Source organism: Haliotis rufescens, unplaced genomic scaffold (genome assembly GCF_023055435.1).
Source record: "Haliotis rufescens isolate VD_foot unplaced genomic scaffold, xgHalRufe1.0.p SCAF_3, whole genome shotgun sequence".
Lineage (NCBI taxonomy): Eukaryota > Metazoa > Mollusca > Gastropoda > Lepetellida > Haliotidae > Haliotis > Haliotis rufescens.
Window position 1 is genome coordinate 301,931 of NW_025964001.1, and position 12,089 is coordinate 314,019.

Consider the following 12,089-nt stretch of genomic DNA (forward strand, 5'->3'; position numbering starts at 1 on the left):
TTTCACACTCAATTCATTTTCATACAGATTTCTGGTTTAACTAAATGTTTCAGTTTGGGAACCGACACGTAACACTATACATATATATATTCGACAGTTATGGCATTAACATGCGCTGTAAGTAAAGAGTAATAGAAGTATACCGTATTTCCTCAGACAGGCTCCGGCAACCAATAGGTGCCAGCTATAGGTTCTACTACACCAAATCAGTACCAGTTTGGAGAGTGCGGTTTTCGTAGGGAGCCTTCAGTGCAGATCGAGAGATATCTGCAGGCTGTGATTGGAGGATATTCTGTAAGATTTTTATGTCTTTCAAATGTACATCCATCCAGTTATTAAAACTGACCATGTTTTTCTATATTTAGTACTGTCTTTTTCAACATGATGACTTATGCTGAATGTGACCACAGCTATTTTCAAGTAGGTGACATTTGGTGCGAAACTGGGGGTGGTGTGTTTAGCTTCCGGTACTCGGAAAAGGAGCTGGCTAAGCTAGTCATTTTTATTTTTTTTATTGCTGCTCTAAGGCCAAACTGTGCACACACGTACAGGTAATAGCTGTTGAATGCTTAGTTATTTTAAAAAAAATCATAACGTTACTATAGAAGTCTATGGGAAAACATTTGGTTGTGTGTAACCTATAGGACGAAGCAGTGGGGTCTCGTATATGCGGCCGGTGTAGGTTAGAGCTGAATTACTTCTCCCCCGTGGAATCAATTCTATTGTATGTCAATCATATAGTGACTGTAGCTTTAATATGCAACACCGCAGTTGAAAATTTAAGCCCCTGGTCTACATAATGACCAGATTTCCGCCGGGCCGCCATTATAATTACCCTAGCTCCGGGATTGAAAACTTAAAAATAAACGCCGATCGATGCTCTTATTAGAGGAAATACGGGTATATATGCTCATCGTGCTTTGAAATAAGCGAAATACTGTTTCTTTTTCCCTTTTTATCGTTCTCTATTAAATGAAATACTGTCATAAAAAACAGTCCTTATATCTCCGGAAAATATACAACATTTAAAAAAATAGATTTATCAATCACGCGGTGCACGAACCTGGCTCCGATACATCAAGGAATTCCACAAATAAAAATCTGTATGACCCGCGAGTGACCGATAGCTCTTCTTGTGATATAAAGATATATAGTGACCCTCAACCAAGAAAAAATGTCGATCAGAAGATCTCTAAACTAGGAGAATCTTTGTTTTCCTCGTCACGCGCCAAGGCTTGGCTCGAGATTGGAAGCACCGCCAGTGTAATCATACTACTAAACAACAACACCTTTCAACAGAAACAGAGAATACAAGGAGCCGAATAAATTATCGATGTATAAAAGTTATTATCCTAAAGGTACTGTCTGCACAATGATAAACAGTATAAACATATAACACATCACCCCTCCACACTCTCACTGACTGAGCGTGTGTGATTGTGTCTAGTGTTAACACCTTGAAATCTCCACAGGCTGGCATGAGCGGGTCGTAGCCGTGATCGTCTAGTGGTTAGGACTTTGCGTTGTGGCCGCAAGAACCCCGGTTCGAATCCGGGTCACGGCAGCTCGCTCCTTTTTTTTCTTCTTTTTTTTTTTAAAAATATTTTCTTTTTAATTTTGTTCTGACAATTTAACCCATGCAAGATCCAACGCCGTCCCAGTACTAACAATACGCCTTCCTTTATTTAACTATTTTTAGATGTAACAAAGGCGTTTCAATTTTAAACAACATCTCTCTGGCGTCTATAAGTTAGTACTGTATGACCTGCGATCCTCAGATAGTATAGTCTTACAAACTATACGCGCTACTTGAATATATGGGACTAAAGTTTTGACAAAGTAAGCTTGGAAACTACTTAGCCATATATTGCAGGGTTGTCATCCACGTGTTTGGAGTCACATGCTTTACTAATAGTTGTTCCATCTTCTCTTCCATGACCTGGGTGATTAACATTCTAGAAGATTGCGACATCAATAATGTTTCATAGATGCAGGGCACTGTATAGACACATGTTGTTAATGTACATATCCTACTTTCGTTTCTCATTTTATAGAGGGGCCCGGGCCATTTTATATTAAATAAATAATTTCATGTGAGAGAATAATCTTTTTTTCCGTTAATAACAAAACTTATATAAGTTCGATGCATTGTTTGCGGAAGAGAGCACCATGCTATGATATCAGGGTGTCATGCTCTGGCAGCATTGATCACCGGAAGAACGTCGTGTTTCTGCTATAGACGGGATCTCGGTCTACACACAAACACTTTTTGTCACGTGTCAGGTGTAGCCGTATTGCCATGGTGAAATAGGAATGCCTATTTGTCTCGCCAAATCAAAAGAAACATTTATATTGGCAAAAAGCTATTATCGCAGCTGCCGCGCGGTAGACATGTGATGGCTGCACGGAAGTCGGCAATATGGTGGCACATCCACAGCGGAGGTAGCGACGTCAGCTTATAATGTTGATGACAACCTTGAAACAATAACAATTATAGCATGCTAAACCTACAGTCGTGTATATCAAATATGTAACTGTGATATATTACATGTTTATACAGCTTGTCATATCATGATATGGCGCACGGATTCCGCTGTCGATAAGGAACCGAATATGGCACACTTGTCGCTGGCTTTTATATCCTAGCAGGAAGTTTGAACACACTCGATGTCACCGTAGTTTGTTTGCGTCGTTAATGGGATGTGTTTTATATAAAATGCTGGCGTTGGTGGGCATGGTGTAACGACATTATGACATTCTTGATAAATTGAAACACTAATATCTTTTTTTATTCCCCTCTATAATTAAAAAAATCAAAACGTCTATCTTTATGAGACTAGGTCAATGGCGAAGTGTAATCACGGACTTGTTATATAGGTCCGTGGTGTAATTTACTGAAGAGATGATTGTCGTTGATTGAGCGAACTTCGGCAGTCTTTTTAAAACGACAAGTCGGTTGTATCTTTTTTAAGGCGGCTGTGTAGAATTCCCACCGCTCCCGTCAATTCGACTTATCCGCTGCCGACATAATACACTCCCGTCAATTCGACTTATCCGCTGCCGACATAATCAATACACTCGCGTGCATTCGACTTATCTCCACAGGCAGGCATGAGCGGGTCGTAGCCGTGATCGTCTAGTGGTTAGGACTTTGCGTTGTGGCCGCAAGAACCCCGGTTCGAATCCGGGTCACGGCAGCCCGCTCCTTCTTTTTTTATTTTGTAAAAAAATCCATATATTTTTTAATTTTGTACTGACAATTGTTTTCATTTTTCATTTTTTTTATAAACATTTTCTTGTAAGGTAAACATGTAATGCAAAATCCAAAGTCTCAGTATTGACAATAACACTAACATTAAGTTTAAGACATACATAAAGAATGTATTTGCATAACTATATTACGTGTTGCAGCATATCCCTTCCTTCATTTAACATTTTTAGATATGACAGAGGCGAAGAAGCTGGGTTTCAAATATTACAAAAATCTCTCGAACGTCTTTAAGTTACTGCTCTATGACTTTGATTGAACGAACTTCGGCTGTCTTTTTTAAACGACAAGTAGGTTGTATCTTATTTAAGGCGGTTGTGTAGAACTCACATCACTCCGGTCCCTTCGGCTTATTCAACGACTCGGGTCCATTCGACATATCTGCTACCTACATAATACACTCGGGTCCATTCGACATATCTGCTACCTACATACTGCACTCGGGTCCATTCGACGTATCCACTGCCTACAAATTACACGCGGGTTCGAATCCGGGTCACGGCAGCTCGCTCCTTCTTTTTTTATTTTGTAAAAAAAACATATTTTTTTAAATTTTGTACTGACAATTGTTTTCATTTTTCATTTTTTTATAAACATTTTCTTGTAAGGTAAACATGTAATGCAAAATCCAAAGTCTCAGTTTTTGCCAATAACACTAACATAAAGTTTAAGACATACATAAAGAATGTATTTGCATAACTTTATTACGTGTTACAGCATATCCCTTCCTTCATTTAACATTTTTAGATATGACAGAGGCGAAGAAGCTGGGTTTCAAATATTACAAAAATCTCTCGAACGTCTTTAAGTTACTGCTCTATGACTTTGATTGAACGAACTTCGGCTGTCTTTTTTAAACGACAAGTAGGTTGTATCTTATTTAAGGCGGTTGTGTAGAACTCACATCACTCCGGTCCCTTCGGCTTATTCAACGACTCGGGTCCATTCGACATATCTGCTACCTACATAATACACTCGGGTCCATTCGACATATCTGCTACCTACATAATACACTCGGGTCCATTCGACATATCTGCTACCTACATAATACACTCGGGTCCATTCGACATATCTGCTACCTACATACTGCACTCGGGTCCATTCGATATATCCACTGCCTACAAATTACACGCGGGTCCATTCGACATACCCGCTGCCTACATATTACACTCGGGTCCATTCGACATACCCGCTGCACACATATTACACGCGGGTCCATTTGACATATCCACTGCACACGTAATACAGCGGGTCCATTCGACATATCCACTGCCTAATTACTGCACTTGGGTCCATTCGATATATCCGCTGCCTACATAATACACTGGGGTCCATTCGACATATCCGCTGCCCACATAATACAATGGGGTCCATTCGACATATCCGCTGCCCACATAATACACTGGGGTCCATTCGACATATCCGCTGCCCACATAATACACTGGGGTCCATTCGACATATCCGCTGCCCACATAATACAATGGGGTCCATTCGACATATCCGCTGCCCACATAATGCACTCGGTTCCATTCGACATATCCGCTGCCCACATAATACACTCGGGTCCATTCAACATATCCGCTGCCCACATAATACACTGGGGTCCATTCGACATATCCGCTGCACACATAATACACTGGGGTCCATTCGACATATCCGCTGCCCACATAATACACTGGGGTCCATTCGACATATCCGCTGCCCACATAATACACTGGGGTCCATTCGACATATCCGCTGCCCACATAATACAATGGGGTCCATTCGACATATCCGCTGCCCACATAATGCACTCGGTTCCATTCGACATATCCACTGCCCACATAATACACTCGGGTCCATTCAACATATCCGCTGCCCACATAATACACTCGGGTCCATTCGATATATCCGCTGCCCACATATTACACTCGGGTCCATTCGACATATCCGCTGCCCACATATTACACTCGGGTCCATTCGACATATCCGCTGCCCACATATTACACTCGGGTCCTTTCGACATATCCGCTGCCTACATATTACACACGGGTCCTTTCGACATAGCCGCTACCTGCACACTACGCTCGTGTCCACTCTGTACGCTCGGGTCCATTCGACTTATCCTCTACCTACATACTACATTTTTTTCTATTTTCTAATGGGGATTTTATAGTGTTAATACTCAAGTTAGTGTTAGTGCCAGGTTATCGTTTGGGTTACGGTAAGGGTAGTGTTATGGTTATAAGTTGTGGAATAGAGCTTACTAGTGTAAGTTAGTGTTAGTGCCAGGTTAGCGTTTGGGTTACGGTAAGGGTAGTGTTATGGTTATAAGTTGTGGAATAGAGCTTACTAGTGTAAGTTAGTGTTAGTGCGAGGTACGTTAGTGCTAGGTTAGCGTTTGGGTTACGGTAAGGGTAGTGTTATGGTTATAAGTTGTGGAATAGAGCTTACTAGATTAATTTTGTTTAATAAGAATTTATAATCTCGTTTTGGTTTAATAAAATACATATATTCCACAGTGAGTTCTTAATGGAACCATTAAGTTACATCGTCTTAAACGACATATCAAGTTAGAGAGGTTCGCGTTGGCGCATTCCTACCCATGATTGAGAGAAGAGGAGCTGTTGAGTAAGTTCCTCTACCCTAATACTAAGCCTACCCTACCCTAAGATCTACACGTCGTGGAGCACCACCGGGGACGACGCCCAGCTCGCACAACGTGGTCAGTGTTCAACGTTACAATTAGGACCAACAGATCACGTTGACCGTCAGTTCTATTTCTTCATGTATATCTGGAAATGTAGTGCAGTAATATGTGCGTAACATTTTATTAACGCTATCTTTTCTAGTTCTAAGGTTGGCATGGGCGAATCAACCATAAATCGGAGATTTGTAGCCTCGTCCATTTACTTTTTGACTGTGTACACTAGGCTAATAAATAAGTTATGTGCATGTGTGTTTAATGAATATTAAATAAATATATCTATATTCTTTCAGCTTTAATTGGAACTCTAACATGTCTCAGTTACAAAGGTATTCTGTAATCGAACTGAATTTCTTTAATGAACGACCTTTTATATGATTCATGATATTTTTTTATAAATGTGCACCATATCGAATCACATATTTAACCAGCACCTGGTAAGCGCGCGCACACACACACACACACACACACACACACGCACACGGACGCACGCGCACAAATAAACATTGTCCTCTTCAAAGTTCCCAGCTGCATAAAACAGTGTAAATATGCGATTGTAAAGGTGTGAGTTGTTGAAAAGAGCATTAAATCAATCTCACCACTGTCATTCTTTTGTTTATTGAATAGCCCTTGCCTTGACATGGCGATGTGTCTGTCTGCAAACGGCGGCCATGTTGACACATCAGGGTCACGTGATGTAGGTGGGAGGCGGATGCACGCCTCAAATCTGACAGATAATCGAATATCCCGTCATGCACAGCGACCGTGCTTGCCAACTGCTACCTTAGAGGTGTATATAAGAATGGTGAGCAAACAGCCTTCGGCCGAATCAATGCGTGATCAGGTCTTGGCTAGACCGCACAATTTAGTTGGAATGGTTTGAGAGGTCACATAAAGTTGATCACGAACCCCAACAATGCAGCGATATATACCCAGAGAAAGCCATTATGGCCCTAATGTGTCTACCAGCAATGACGAGTCGTTCGGTCCATTCACCATTCTGACAGAGCAAACGACGATACTTTAACACTTGTACTTATTACATATTGACCGTAACAAGCCTGTATGACCGGTCGTGTGTTCTTATTGGACCCTTGTCTATACGAGTGGTATCCCCCGCAGTCTCTCCTCCTCCTCCTTCTCCCCCCCCCCCCCCCCCCCCCCCCGGTTTAGTACAATATTCACAATTATATCACGGCATGTAAGCCATGTCAGGTGAGTCCGAAATGATGCAGGTCTCATATGTTTACCACTGTGTTGACAAACGTAGAAACATACTCGGTGCGACACTTCGAACCCGCGATCATAATTTTGGGCTGCCCAAGGGACGCAACTCTGTACACAGAATTGCGGCGCCTTAGACGACTGGGCAATCCGTGCGTCACATGTGTTACTGATACGAATTCGAATGACTATATCTATTTTAAATTATTAAGGATGTTTCTAGCTAGAAGATAAAACAACATCGGTAGAATCTGGGTTGATAAATCATTTATTGCCTACACCTACTTCATGCGATGCGGTTCAATATCGCCCTGCCCGAAATCAACTGAAAGAAAATCTTTATGCGTTATTTGATTTATAGAATAGCGAGCTGTGAAGCAAATATCGCGGTGGCGTCTCGGCAGACAAAGATAAGAGCAGTACTTGTGACTTTGTGCCGCAGTAAATAAGAATCTGGGAAGTATTTAGGATAATGATTTAACTTTCTTAGCTACTGAACAGTATTTCATCTTGTATGAACAGAATTATCGCATTTTCTTACATTATACGATAGTCCTGTGTATAATCTTGTAGCTCACGTCGCCGATGGAACGGGTCATCTTGTATGGAGAATTAATAACATGAATAATTCAATGACATACTCATTTCATAAATTCAAAATTATTTCATCACTGTATTTTTAATTGATGTATTGATATAACTTATGGACACGAAGAAATTATGCTGATTACTAGTATCAAGCATTTGGTGTATGATGTATGATTTTCATTGATAATTCTCTTAAATTGGATGGGGGCACAGGCCTGCGCTCAGAGAAACAATATTCAATGTCGTCGTTGTTGGTGTCGTTGTTGGTGTCGTTGTTGTGTACCTAATCACTCGTTACATTTGCAGCAACTCAGTGGAACAAGTTTCTTTTTCTTTTGTGTCCTGTTTGTGGTCATTGTCATGGTCCACCATTCTCTGTAACGCCAATAATATTAAGATTGTAATAATCTTACTGAATTTAATTCTTTGTTTCCATTGAATTAATATCAAACGTCAGCACCAGAGAATAACCAGTATCGGTCATCTGATATTGGGCGAAAAGGCAAAATATTTGTTTTTGCCATCTCATCTTTCAACTCAATTTGAAGGATAAAACAGAAGGCTAATCCTGTAAATTAGTACTTTAAACTGAAGTAATAGATACTTATCCAATCCAGCATATACAACTGTATTCCAACGATCTCCCGTAAGGGAGAGGAAGCGTTCTTTAGCTGTAGTTTACATCTCCAGAAACTGAGTAAATTGGGTCGTTAATCCGAAAAGTAGTTTTACCGATTGATTTTCTATATCAACTGACCAGTATAAGGGTGACCATCGGTCAGTGCGAGAAGCCTCATTCTGGGGGGCTTCGGGGTTTTGTAACCAGGAATCAACTTGTGATGTACGTCTTCATTTCAAGGCTTAAAACCACCTCCGGCCATAAAATGCACTTCCAAGTTTGTAATGTGACTGAAGAGACCTACCAGCTTGAGTTTAAGAATCAATATGCTATGTTCTTCCGAACCGGAAATAAGACACGTGATTGTCCATCAGGCATCTCGGACAACCGGAAAAGGAAATCAATGGCATCCATTTTGACCAATAGTAACTATGACCATGGTCAGTAGCCTGCTTTGTCGACTGAGTGACCGGCGCGGAGCGGTAGTTGGAGGAATTAGGGTAAGGAAATTTGTAGTTTGATTGAGGCCTGATCTCTCCAGTTTGACAGATGAAGATCGCAGGACAGGAGCTTGAACTGACCTCCTACAATTAAGCCCCAACTCGGGCACTTCCGGTCACTGGTCCGCACACGCGAAGAGAGATTTACTCCGCCATAACAATACACAGTGAGAGAGAGGAGGGGGTTGTGAGTGTGTGTGGTGGGGGGGGGGGGGGGGGGTGTTGAGGGGAGAAAGAGTAGGAGAAAAAGTGAGATGTAGAGAGTAGTGGGGAAGGGGAGGGGGAGGAGAGAGGAGCGGAGAAGGAGTATGTGTGTGAGAGAGAGAGAGAGAGAGAGATTCGTGCAGTCTCCCTGTCTGCCCCTATCCCTCTTTGTCCTCACTCTCCCTGTCCTCCCCCGTCTAAACGTGTTATCTAAACTTACAGTTTTAACATCAGTATGAAATCAGCATATAATTCATTTGTCTCTTTTATTTAACATCACCTGCTCTTATGTCATGTGTTGCATTTTCTGTTTTTAAAGTTTGATATTTTTACTAGAAACGTAAAGTATTTTACATTGTTTAGCTTGACAAACAATTCCCCGACCGTACATGTACGTCTCTTTCACCTCGGATTACCGATAAACCTGGTTGAGCATGAGTAGATACGCCAACCAATCAGCTACCTGATTATGTCATTGCCAGAGCCAATATTTGCGGCCATGTTGGCATCGTCGTATACGGCCATGGCGCGCCCCTGTGCTCTGGGCGCAATGTCTGGTATGCAAAGTGTTAATAACTACCTTGAGATAAAATCAGGACGGTGGCTACATTGGCAAATTGATGACACCCCAGTTGGACGAGTGCCTTGGGTCTGGTCCCAGACACATTGCAGAACGCAAAAAGCACCTCCCAGCCCTGCCTCATCAAAAGTGGCCAGTTTTACACAGGACTTGGGATTTGCTCGTGTAAATTGGTCCAGACGCCTCAGTAATATTTATAAAAACAAATTAAATCCTTATTGGTTTCTCTCCGGCGAGACATTAGTGAGTCTGTCTAGACCGGTCAGAACTGCATCCTCCGCTGGCCAATTGACCCCCTCATCTGTCCGGCGAGTGAGGGAGTTGGGTTTAACGCCGTTTTAAACAGTATTCCTGTTCCTCGTATATCACGGCGTATCAGCCTAATGTGGGAGGGAAGCCTGACGTGATGCAGGTCTCAGACGTTTACCACTTTGGTGAAACCCACGAGCACGGGTATGGTACTGACTAACCTAGAAACATCATCGGGGTGAACCGGGATTCGAACCCACTGTCATGGTGTCTGGCGTGCCCAAGGGACGCAGCTCTGCACAGACGACTGGGCCACCCTTGCTCCACTTTCCGGTGAGACATTAGTGAGTCTATCAATCAAAAATGATCAGAGCTGCTTCCTCCGATGGCCAATTGACGCCCTCACCATCTCTCGGTCTGGGGGGTCAAGATCTCCACAGCCAGGGTTGTTCACTTTAAGCATACTTGGAATCCCCCATCTTTTCATGACAGTGTATATCAGACACAGACTATCGCCGTGTTACGACAAAAACTTGTAAGCTCCCAGACAGCGAATCTACATATATAACGCCAGGTTCCACAACTATGTAAACCCTGCCGCAGACTGTTCCAAATAAACGCCTTTGTTAAATGTCTCCCATACATAAAACATTCATACTTGTTGATGAAACAGATCTCAGAACCACATCGTGCTTTCTTATTTTTCAGTCATGTCGAGCCTTTATGACTTTAACCAGAAACGGGGCGGTGTGGTAGCCTAGTGGTTAAAGCGTTCGCTCGTTGCTCTGAAGGCCCTGGGAAGATTCCACACATGGGTACACTGTGTGAAGCCCATTTGTGGTGTCCCCTGTCCTGATATTGTTGGGATATTGCTAAAAGCGGCTTAAAGCCATACTCACTCACTCTGTTAAAGCCGGTCACTGCAGAAGGTACAATCGGAATGTTCAAATGAAGAGCCATCATCTATGAGACTAAAGCTAATCAGTGATCAGACAAGTGTAATAAACATCCTGTATTTTATAAAATCACAAAATATTTTTTGAATCATAGGAATTGTTTATCATGCACGACCTGTACCCGCCCCTCATCCTCACCATTGTACGCGCTGTTGGCTGTTAGGGTCACTTAGTGTCATCACAGAAATGTCATCTGTCTTGTAGAATAGTGTGGGACTAAGAACGATTCCTTGACCTGCTCACGTTTGTAAGGAAATTATTATTAGTTTTATACCAATTAATTACATTCAGAAAACAATGTCTACAATGCTACTCCTACATTATTCAATACGAATACAAACAACTCTACTTATGTTAATGAACAATCTAGTGGGGAATTATTATAGCTGTGTTACCAATCTCATTTGACTACTTCCACACTCAAGGTTTCAAAGAATTTGATTTCCTTTCTACTACAGTAAGGAGCGATGACGCAACTCACTCACTCACTCATGGCTTCTGCTGTGATACTGGTAATATGTCTCCTAGACCCCAGAGAATAAACAGAAAAAGGAGTCCAACTCAGGTCTAGAATGAAGTCCTGAAATTAAAGATTGCTCTGGGCTCCATATGGATTTTATTTATTTTGTAGATATAGATTTTTAAATAAGATAACTTATTCCGGGACTCAGTGTCAGTCTACGACACTGGCAGTAACGGCCGACGTGTTTATATTCTATCAGGTGTCACGGCAGTCTACGACACTGGCAGTAACGGCCGACGTGTTTATATTCTATCAGGTGTCACGGCAGTCTACGACACTGGCAGTAACGGCCGACGTGTTTATATTCTATCAGGTGTCACGTCAGTCTACGACACTGGCAGTAACGGCCGACGTGTTTATATTCTATCAGGTGTCACGTCAGTCTACGACACTGGCAGTAACGGCCGACGTGTTTATATTCTATCAGGTGTCACGTCAGTCTACGACACTGGCAGTAACGGCCGACGTGTTTATATTCTATCAGGTGTCACGTCAGTCTACGACACTGGCAGTAACGGCCGACGTGTTTATATTCTATCAGGTGTCACGTCAGTCTACGGCACTGGCAGTAACGGCCGACGTGTTTATATTCTATCAGGTGTCACGTCAGTCTACGACACTGGCAGTAACGGCCGACGTGTTTATATTCTATCAGGTGTCATGTCAGTCTACGACACTGGCAGTAACGGCCG

At 42.2% G+C, this 12,089-nt stretch overlaps 2 non-coding genes across 2 annotated transcripts; both read left to right on the forward strand.

Annotated features, from left to right (window-relative positions):
- The first annotated feature begins 1,492 nt into the window (after positions 1-1,492).
- On the forward strand, positions 1,493-1,564 carry Trnah-gug. Its single transcript has one exon. It is a non-coding gene; the product is annotated as a tRNA-His (tRNA).
- Positions 1,565-3,125: 1,561 nt separating this feature from the next.
- Trnah-gug lies at positions 3,126-3,197 on the forward strand. The gene has a single exon. It is a non-coding gene; the product is annotated as a tRNA-His (tRNA).
- The last annotated feature ends 8,892 nt before the right edge of the window (positions 3,198-12,089 follow it).